Here is an 11070-nt window from a genome sequence, read left to right on the forward strand (position 1 = left end):
GAACATTCTCCGGTAGCTTCTCATCACAGTCGGCACCGTGCAGTGTTTGTGCTGCTCCTCAGTTTCATTTGCACAGTTTCACACAGAACTTTCTGATCTTTCCATGTTTCTCCTGCCACAATGACAAGGGAACGTACATATTTTCAGACAAGATAGTCTCATGACCTATTTTTTATTTTTTTATTTTTTTTCATTGAATGACTATTTGATTATTAAAAAATCATTGACCATTTCTAAAACATAAAATACTCTCAAAGGCTGAGGAGTTGTGATGTTGTTGAGAAATAAATATTAAAAATTCAGAATTTTGACTATTTTTTATAGACAAAATAACTTTAACACACACACGCACAAAAAGTACCGAAAACAGGTACTGTATCAATTCAGATGTGAAAGGTGCCCATCCATAGGTGTACCAGATGATTAACTTTATTCACTGCATCTCCTCTTGTTGAAGAAGTATTAGATATTATCTGTGATATTTATTGGGATATACAGACTAATATTATGTCTTATATCTATAAAATTATGATAAAGTTAACATTCATGTTTTGTTTGTTCTTCAGTCTCATTTCTCTCAGGTTTTATTTAATAAACTCATTCAAAACACTGACAACCAGACTTTCTTCACCTGTCAGGTTTGTCTCTCTGGACTGGATTCATCCATGATGGTCAAACTTTGTCTTAGTCTTGTTCAACATGAAGCTGTTATATTCAATATTTTTCAATACCAATGTGTTAAATAATAATATTGTTGTCTGCTCTACTTTGTACTGGCTTAAATCCCAGCTTGAACCTCTGAGGCTGAAACATGAAGCATCAACAGTGAAGAAGCAGCAGCTGCAGTTCCTCTCCTGACCACTAGAGTGAGTCTCCAACAGTGAGTCAGTCTCCATAGACTCCCATGTTAAAATAAACATGTTTACATCCTGGAACAGAAACTGTTTCTACAACTCACCTGTTGAACACTTTATTAGTGACTGAAGTGATGGAGAATAAGGGGGCGTGGCCTCTTTGAGTGACTAAATATTATACAATATAACATTTGACATGAAAAATACAAACACATTTGTAAATCAACACACAATAGAGTGAAGATGTAAATGTTTTATTATGAATTTATCTAAATATATCACAGAAATTAGTTAAACATTCTTTTCTTTTTTTTCCTTTTTTTTTTTACAATAACAGATGAATGAAGAAACATCAGAAACATTGAATGAATTTAAAGCTGGTTTGAGTATTTTGAGGAATTGCGTTCAACTAAACGTAAAAGACATGAAAATAAACAGAAACAATAAGCAAAAATTAAAATGCTTGTGTAAGTATGAATATAAATCGACAAACATTCAAACTATTTCTTTCTTTCTTTAAACCGTTTAAAGTTAAAGGGCTCTATTTTCCTGGCGCAACTCGGGGGCGCAGCGAGGCGAACCCTGGCGCAGCCGGTGCAGTGGTATTTTCCTCCGGTGCAACAACGTGCGCAGCGGATTTGGTAAATTGGCAGACTGCTGTGCGCTGAGATGGGAGTGGTCGCGCAGCAGGGGGAGGTGTCGACAGATTCACCTTGGCGCAGTGACAATTTGTTGACAATAGACCGCGCCGAGAATGCGCCGAAAGCTCGCCAGCTCCAACCTGGTCTAATGTCAGCGCAAGGCGAAGCGCAGCAGGTGCAGTGGCAATTTGACTGCCCAGCACGCAGTGCGCACACGTCACCAAGACCTCACAGGCAGGTTTCCATAGTTCCAGGCACATTTAAATGCAATTAATAATCACAATAACCCCTATTTATTGTAACTATCTGAATCAGCACATGCACGTATATCTATATACCGTATTTCCTCTAATAGTAGCCGGTATCTATTTAATAGCCGGGTCTGTTATAATGGCCGGGGGCGTGGTTTACACGAACAAATAAAGGCCGGCCCCAAATACAGGCCGGGTCAATGGGAAAAAAACAAACAAACAGAAAAAACCTGAATTTCAGTCACTGTGGATGCACTGGTCTCAGGCGGCCAAACACGGATGCAGTAACCCACAAGTGCCAGCAGATGGCAGTAGCTAGATCTGAAGTGCCACATGAACCCACGCTTCAAGGAAACAGTCACTGACAACTCGACCGAAGAGAGCTTTAGCAGCATGGCGTGTCACTACCCGATTTGCGACGCTACCCGATCTGTGACAAAACTGGTCACTTGTGCTCCAGCGTTTATTAGCCTAATCCTGTCCAGCTGATCGCTGCTGTTGCGGTACCTGCTACAGTAATGTGTAAAAAAATATAATTAATTGTAGGCAGAATGAAAACTGAGCACGGTAACTGTCAAATTTGAGCACCAGCATGAAACAGAGGAAGAAATAATAGCCTCTCTCAAATATAAGCCGGTCTCCAATACAGGCCGGTTCCCCTGGGCAGCTGAAGTAAATAAAGGCCTCGGCCTCTATTAGAGGAAATACGGTAGATTGTCCCGTCACACTGATGACAGATCAAAGGCTGTCGGCATGCGTAATGGAAACTCAACCTGACTGAATTAACACAGATGAAACCAGGGAGGGACTGGGACAAAAAAGCAGCCGTGGACGTCCCAAGAGCAGGACAGTGAGGGTGGATGACTGCATGTCGCTGCTGTGTTGACACTACACACTGTGCCGTTGCGATGATCCGCTATATTTATTTATTTACTTATTGATTTATTAGCGGGCGAGCGGCCGCATCGTCACGCGACCATAACAAATAAAACTGAAAACAAATAAACTATCATCTCTCACAGCAAACCACAATCAGCCTCGGCATCAGATAGTGAGCAGATATTCACATCTCCCATCTCAGGTAAATTCTAAAGAAAAAAGAAAAAGAGAGACGCTCCGTGATGCCTCCGTTACGCACAGCTGTTTGTTTATGTTGTGATCTGTGCACACGGGTTTAAATATAGGTTACTAAATATGAGTGTCTTTATTAATGGAAAAGGTGTGTGTGTGTGTTTTATTTATTTATTTTTTTTTTACTGGGCAACAACTCTCAATGTCAGAGCAAACCTGGATAACATCATAACCTCCTCCCTCCCAGACTACTTTTGCATCATCAGCCCGTGAGGTCTGTTCACGCGACCATATATTCGGACACTGCCAGCTTGGACCGGACCAGAACATCAGTTTCCTCCCGTCTCACTTGCTGTGAGAGATGATTGTTTATTTGTTTTCAGTTTTATTTGTTATGGTCGCGTGACGATGCCCGCTAATAAATCAATAAGTAAATAAATAAATATAGCGGTTTCATCTGTGTTAATTCAGTCAGGTTGAGTTTCCATTACGCATGCCGACAGCCTTTGATCCGTCATCAGTGTGACGGGACAATCGGTATAGATATACGTGTATGTGCTGATTCAGATAGTTACAATAAATTGGGGTTATTGTGATTATTAATTGCATTTAAATGTGCCTGGAACTGTGGAAACCTGCCTGTGAGGTCTTGGTGAGTCAATTGCCTCCCTCTTCCACGGTAAAATCAAACTTCCGCCTCGCGCGCGGCGGATTTAAAGGCGAGGAGAGGAGCTCATTTGATTGGTGATGTTCTGACTCGGCTGCGTTAAACCCACTCCACGCCTTCTCTCCTCCCTCTATGCCACTTGCGCCGGTGGGAGGGAAGTAGGCGGGATGCGCTTCGCCATGCAATGAAGGAAAATTGCAAACTGCTCCTGGACACTCCTCGTTGGCGAAGCGCAGGGCAGACCGCCACGCCTGCGCTAGTTTACGAAAATAGAGCCCAAAGGGACAACGAGGAGTTTGTATTTGGTTATAAAAGAGTCTCATATTTATGTGGATGAATCTACATTACCACTTGTTAAAGGGTCCATTTTAGATAAATATATGGTTTTGTCTTTTATTATTATTATTATTATTATTATTATAACCTTTATTTAACCAGGTTTGTCCCATTGAGATCAAGGGGGCAGTTGTGGGTCTGAGAAGTGAAGTCACTTCCGCATTCAAAAAACTGCAATCCCCTCTTCTTCCTCTGGGGGCTGGTGTCAGAAAGCAGCATTCTCCATAGACCCCCATGTTAAAATCGCCGACTTTACATCCTCAGTAAACATGTTAAAAGCCTGGTGTCAAAACGTTTTTTCGTCTCAATCGATAGTTTCTACCCCCGCACACACTCTGAGGGGGGTGAATTTTTTTTTAACTCTGCCGTTTTACTGTTATTAGGTTAAAATTCTGGCCAATTAGGGTGTGGAAACGTTGAGTGACAGGTCCGAGCAGCTCCGTGGACAGCTGCTTCGAGGCCAGTGGGCGGGTTCTCGGCCGGCCAATCCAACATGGCGCTGTTCAGGCCGCCATGTTGGAGTCACAAAAACGACTCCCCAAAACCAATGGGTGACGTCACGGACGCTACGTCCATTCTTTTTACAGTCTATGATTGAGATCCAAGATTTCTTTTGCAAGAGAGACCTGGCCAAGTAGTTATTTTGTTATTATTTAGTGGTTGGCTCACCCAGAATTTCCTAGTTTCGGTTTCCCAGACGCTGCCCGGTGGGTCATGGGAATAACGCCACCGGATCGCTAGTTGGCATCGTTTATGGTCGGAACTACGACGGTATCTGATCGTCTTCCAACCTCCGACTTTTATTCTTGATCAATCAAAACATTCTTGGCAAATGTTTTCGCTTTAGTCCGACTTGTCTCCAAGAATTTCACCGTGCGTGCAGAGGCTCATGGGAAATGTAGTGTGAAAACACTTCGCTTTCCAAAACTCCTAGTTGTCCCTTTAAGACTTATTCTTGTCATGAAGCTGAGAAAAAATTGTATCCAGTCAGAAATTTGAATTATTTACAGACTCTAAATGAGGGAGTGAATATAATTTAACAAGCTGTGGTCCTTTAAATGTTTCTCTGCTCTTCCATCGTTTTGACTCAAACTTCATCAGACCACAGTTCATTAAAACTAAACTGAATTACAGACATGAAGCTGTTCTTTTTGTTCTGCTTGTTTCTCACAAATCCATCTGTTTTGTGCTTTGCAGGAATAATCCCCCCACCAATTTCCCAGTATGACACAGTCCTCTCCATCAGGATCCATCTCTTTCCAGTCGTCTGGCTGTCCGCCCCAGAAACTCAGTCTAAGAGAAGAGGAGCAGAAAGAACTGGATCAGAAACAACAGGAAACTTTGACCTGGAAATGAAAAAAATGTTCTTACTAAGGAGTCAAACCTTTTATTCAGTGTTGAGCCGTCCACCCACTTCCAGTCTCCCTCTCTGTCTGAGTCCGTCAGACCGATCCAGAAGAAATCACCAGCATGTTTCTGTCTTTCTTTAACTTTGTTCTGCAGGAACGTCTGAAGAGGAAACGTTTGGTGATTTTCTCTCTGCTCAGATGTTTCTGTTGTGAGACGATGAAACATAAAGTTGTGTTTTCTACCTGCTCCTCTCTGCTGTCAATCTTCACCAGGTCTCCTCCCTGATCTCTGCAGCTCCTCCTGCTCTTGGTCCAGGATGAATGAATGGAGGAGAACCTGTAGCACCGTCCTCCATGTTGTTCCCAGTCTCCTTCATACTTCAGACATGATTCATCTGTTGGAGGAGATGAACAAGGCATCAATCAGGTAACTACACTCTAACTTCCTGTATCTGTCAGTGCAACAGTGTTTGTTCACTTATCAGGAGAAAAATATTTATACATGACTGAAAAATGTTGAGAAGAGTAAATTCAACGTGACACTAAACAATTTTAAAACACAAACTTACTTGAGACTTTTTTTTCCAGATCTTTATCACATGACTGCAGCTTGTCTTTAATTTCAGTGTTTACATTTTCCAAGTCTTTAAAACAACAGAGCAGAGTGAGAGAAGCTCAGGACTGAAAAGAATCAGTAGTCGACTTTACTGAAAACTAATGAAGCTGTGGTTTAATTTGACAGTTAAAAGCTGATAGTTATTGTAATTATAATCAGTTTGTTCCACTTCAGACCAAAAGTGGGGCAGATAAGCAATATAATTGTGCGTTTTAATGACTAAAGCATGAAACTTTCAGCATTTCATCTACATACCCCAAGGTTTAATTTCAGACCTGGAACCACTTTGGTGGCTGACCTTTAGGGGTCTTAAGGGGTCTCTTTCCACATTATTCCATTATTCTCCATTGGAAACCTATGGAAATCTGGGAAGTAAATCATTACCAATACATTTCTTCACCATTGTGTTTAGGAGGGTGTGTAATATCAGTAATAAAATGTTGACATTCAACTCCAGTGGGAAACCCCCTAAAAAACGACTCAAAATTGGGGTACCGTAACCAGATTTTGCGAAAATTCCGAAATGTTAAATTTGGCCTAAAGTATCTTGTGAGGGGTCAAACTAGGGGTTTTTCATGATTCTGAGTTGATCACAAACATTAGTTTTTCACCCAAAGCATTCCTTGGTGGAAAAAAACAGCCACACCCACTTTTCCTGCTCATCGGAACCCCCACCACCACCAATAGAATGTATTACAGAGAAGCCATTCCTTAGCATGGCAGAGGCTGTGTCACATATTACTACTAAATACTCAATAATATAACTTATATTCTAGCCTTTTCTTGTAGGACATTATACAGACCCTCCAGGATTTTGTGATGTCATGATTGCAACTATTAATGCAAATTCATTTATGAATTCTTTGGCCTTGCCACTGCAACTTTTCTGCAAATTTACTGTCATAGACCGCTGTGGTCACAATGTTTCCATTACATGTTTTTTTGCGTGTCTATGTTTTTATTACTAGTTATTGTTTTCATATAACATTAAGTTTTATGCAGATTGGGAGTGAGAGAGAAGGAAAGACATCAGGTGCACACCAGATTTCACATACCAGTAAAAACTGAAACATACACACACCCTTCTCACTATTGGGTAGCCTACATGTAAATTAAAAGGTTGCTTTCTTATTTTTATTATTATTTTTTTTATATAAATTTAGCGACATCACAAAATCCTGGAGGGTCTGTATAATGTCCTACAAGAAAAGGCTAGAATATAAGTTATATTATTGAGTATTTAGTAGTAATATGTGACACAGCCTCTGCCATGCTAAGGAATGGCTTCTCTGCAATACATTCTATTGGTGGTGGGGGGGGTTCCGATGAGCAGGAAAAGTGGGTGTGGCTGTTTTTTTCCACCAAGGAATGCTTTGGGTGTAAAACTAATGTTTGTGATCAACTCAGAATCATGAAAAACCCCTAGTTTGACCCCTCACAAGATACTTTAGGCCAAATTTAACATTTCGGAATTTTCGCAAAATCTGGTTACGGTAGATTTTGAGTAGTTTTTTAGGGGGTTTCCCACTGGAGTTGAATGTCAACATTTTATTACATGATATTACACACCCTCCTAAACACAATGGTGAAGAAATTTATTGGTAATGATTTACTTCCCAGATTTCCATAGGTTTCCAATGGAGAATAATGGAATAATGTGGAAAGAGACCCCTTAAGACCCCTAAAGGTCAGCCACCAAAGTGGTTCCACGTCTGAAAATAAACCTTGGGGTATGTAGATGAAATGCTGAAAGTTTCATGCTTTAGTCATTAAAACGCACAATTCCTTCCATATATGAGCTTATCTGCCCCACTACAAATGTTCACTGGAATTAAACATTTCAGATTCCACATCTATGTAAATGTGCCAGAGCCAACATGGTCCCTTGGTTGTAAAAAACAAAACAAAACACTACAGCTGTTCACTGAACCTGTTGATTATAAAAGGAAAACTTGACCAATGTGACAGTTTATTATATAATAGGACAGTAGAATGTAAGAGGTAATTTGAAGTAGAAAAAGTTATTTATTTTCTTCTCATTGTTCACATGAGAAACATAAAGTGATACATTTTAAATCATGTCTGTATCAGTCTTCACCTGTCTGAATAATAAAAGTGAACAAACTGACCTGAGAGATTTCTCTTCAGAGCTTCGAGGTCAAACTGCAGCTTTTGGAGCTGGTCCTTAGTTTGAACGTTTTGATTTACTGAGAAGAAAGAAGAAGACATCTCCAGTTTGATTTTAATGTGTGTGTTGTGTACAGTTTTTGACTGGACAGAGGTTGCTAATCAATCAGTTGTTGTCCATCTTATTTAATCTAGTAACCTTAACGACCCCCCACATTAACTCCACTCTGCTGTTCACTCTGAGACAGATCTACATCCACTGACTCTCTGAGAAAAGAGTGGAGACTCACAGGAAGCAGCCAGAGCGCTGACGGCAGCTGCCAGGAGAAGACTGAGGACCAGGAGGGCCACGTCCCGCCGTCTCACCTGTGCTGGTCCCTTCAGCTCTGCTGCCCCCTGCTGGGAGACTGACCAACAGCAAAGACACAGCTCATGAGACCAGAGAGGAACAGAGAGGAAGCTGAGCTGCTGCTGCTGCTGCTGCTGCTGCTGCTGCTGCTGTGGTGAAAAGGTTTGTGAGTGTAGTGAACAGGTGAATCACTGTGGGGAGGGGGCTCCTGCTCAGCTCTGCTCACCTGCATCTGGAAGAGTCACATCTGGATCAGTGTGTGCACAGCTGCTTCCTGATACTTTGAAATCAAACTATCAGAGATGGGGACTCGAGTTTGCGACTCGAACTCGAGTCGCACTTAAGTCGCACCCACAGAGACTTCAGACTTGACTTGGACTCGTGCCCTAAAGACTTCAGACTCGACTCGGACTCGTGTTTTGAGACTCGTGAACAATCATTATTTTTTTGGCTCGTGCCTCCCTCCTGACAGGACGACCGACGATCTTCTTTTTTTTTTTTTTTTTTTTTTGCCGTTAACACACCACTAGCGGAGCAGCGCCACATGGCCGGTAACGTTACTCAGATGGAGGTTAGATCTTCATATTGAACTCCTACAGAGTGCAGCCAAACAGCAGTGTCTAAAGAGAGAGGAACAGCAGAGCTCCTCTGACAGCGCAGTCAGCTGCAGGTGAGTGACAGGTGACTGTGAACTTCCCCCCTTTTTTTTTTTTTTTTAAATAGCGGCACCGTCCGTAGCCTACATGTTTGTTGTCAGACCTTCCTTCACGGGGACTAGCTGCTGCATAACTGGCACATATCAGGCTACTGTAGGCTAAATCCTCCTGTTTATTTATGTTTTTGCTGCGAAATATGACTGAAGGCATGTAGGCTATGTATGGAAGTCTGCATGTGTCGACACGCCCCCATGAGTTGACGGAGCTAATTAGAAAAAATAATAACAACCAGTTCTTCTCTCAGAAACATGCGGTTCCAGAAAGGTTTTGCTGCACATAAAGATGTGAGCTATACCATCCAGATCTTATGACCTATAATTAACAGCCTAAATCATTTTCCATGTTGTTCATCTGGGTTTTCTGAATTCAACAAAGCAAAAAAAAAAAGAGAAAAGGCCAGTGCAGAGGGGCAGAGCAGCCTTGATTCTTTCTTGACTCAGAATACAGTTTCCTTTTAAAGGTGTACAGAAAAGAAAACTGAATTTGAGCCCACTCTGGATCATAACATTAATGTAGTAACTCATCTTTCAGACGATGTAGGCCAAACTTTGTGCAAAATTCTATTTTTGAGTAAATCCGGGATAAAAGTGTGTATTTTTTTTTCCGCATTGGATAATGCAGGCGCACGGATTATACGTCAGCCTGTACACGATTCATCAGCCACTGATATTGGATCCGTAATCCGTCATTCAAACGTCTGAGACACGCACACACACACGGAGCTCGGGCTCGCCCCAAGCTTTGAATATCCCGCCCGCTCGATAACGACCAATCAAATTCGTTTTCATTACTCGGGTAAACTCGTGTTGCAGCTCGTGACAACTCGGCGCGACAAACAGGACAAACGGCCGTTTCTGCACACCTTTAAAGGAAAGCTTTCATTGTGTGTTTTCTTCATATTGCATTGCAATATCCTGTTTAAAGTGATCATATAATAAACGACTAATCAATACTGTATAAATGTAGATAAAGGAGTGATAATATTCTACAGTAAATGCTTTGAATCTCCTAGATATAGCTGTGCAGTATTCTTAGTAGACCGGATAGCAGCAGATGATAAAGGGTCATTACAACCAGAAGAGACAGGAGACTTTTATTTTTTAGAGACTTGAGACTTGACTTGGACTCGTGACCAAAGACTTGAGACTTGACTCGGACTCGTGACCAAAGACTTGAGACTTGACTCGGACTCGTGACCAAAGACTTGAGACTTGATGAAGTCTCACCCCTCAAAGACTTGAGACTTGACTCGGACTCGTGACCAAAGACTTGAGACTTGACTTGGACTTGCAAAAAAAGACTTGTGAACATCTCTGCAAACTAACATAATTTCTTCTTATTGAGTTTATGGGAAAATCAGAGGAAGTGATAGTGCTGAACGGATGAAAATAATATCACACATCAACATTTCCCACGACTGCAAGGCGTCAACACAAAATGTGTTTTTTTCCTACGTGTTATTATCCACACACCAGTTCCTCTGATTCAGCTATATATTTTATTAATTTAATAATGTTAATTATGATTTTATCAATCAATCAATCAATCAATCAATCAGGTAACGGCCTCATCTTGACTCCACACTGTTGGTTACTGACCTGGCAGCTCTGCAGCTGCTTCACTTTCCAAGATCTGAACCTCAGAGTTAGTTGTTTCATCTGATGAGGAAGTGATCGCTGCAACATAAAACCAAACAGGTGTTTAAAGGAGTGTGTGTGTGTGTGTGTGTGTGTGTGTGTGTGTGTGTGTGTGTGTGTGTGTGTGTGTGTGTGTGTGTGTGTGTGTGTACTCATGCAGACCTTCAAGAAGGTGAATGTTAAAATGTTTCACATCTCAAACAAAAGAAACAACTCTTGAAGTATTTAGAGTTTACATATTAGAGAAGTGAGTCAGGTCCATCAGTTCACTCTGAAGACAGGAGATGGTTTTAAAATGAACATTTCACTTCCTTCAGGATACATCTTTGATTTCATTCTGCACCAATAAGACAAAAAAAAAAGATAACACTCACCATTGGTGGGTCTCCCGGTCACCCTCTCATACTGGACGTTGCTGTACAGCAGAACTTCAGCTTCAGGCATTTTGCTGTGTGA

At 41.4% G+C, this 11070-nt stretch overlaps 1 protein-coding gene and 1 long non-coding RNA gene across 7 annotated transcripts in view; both read left to right on the forward strand.

Moving 5' to 3' along the window:
- The window catches only part of LOC146977881 (uncharacterized), a 42545-nt gene extending 37447 nt beyond the window's left edge, over positions 1–5098 (forward strand). For all 6 annotated transcript variants that reach the window (XM_085790643.1, XM_085790641.1, XM_085790645.1 and 3 more), the window contains one exon: positions 5018–5098. The gene's annotated coding sequence lies outside the window, so the exon portion shown is untranslated. The remainder of the gene's footprint in view (positions 1–5017) is intronic.
- A 370-nt stretch (positions 5099–5468) lies between these two features.
- LOC146977883 (uncharacterized) lies at positions 5469–10910 on the forward strand. Its single transcript, XR_015037029.1, has 3 exons — positions 5469–5596; positions 8161–8423; positions 10536–10910. It is a non-coding gene; the product is annotated as an uncharacterized LOC146977883 (long non-coding RNA).
- Positions 10911–11070: the final 160 nt, after the last annotated feature.

This window comes from Trachurus japonicus, chromosome 11, assembly GCF_045865225.1.
Source record: "Trachurus japonicus isolate A0001 chromosome 11, Traja_1.0".
NCBI classification, from domain to species: domain Eukaryota; kingdom Metazoa; phylum Chordata; class Actinopteri; order Carangiformes; family Carangidae; genus Trachurus; species Trachurus japonicus.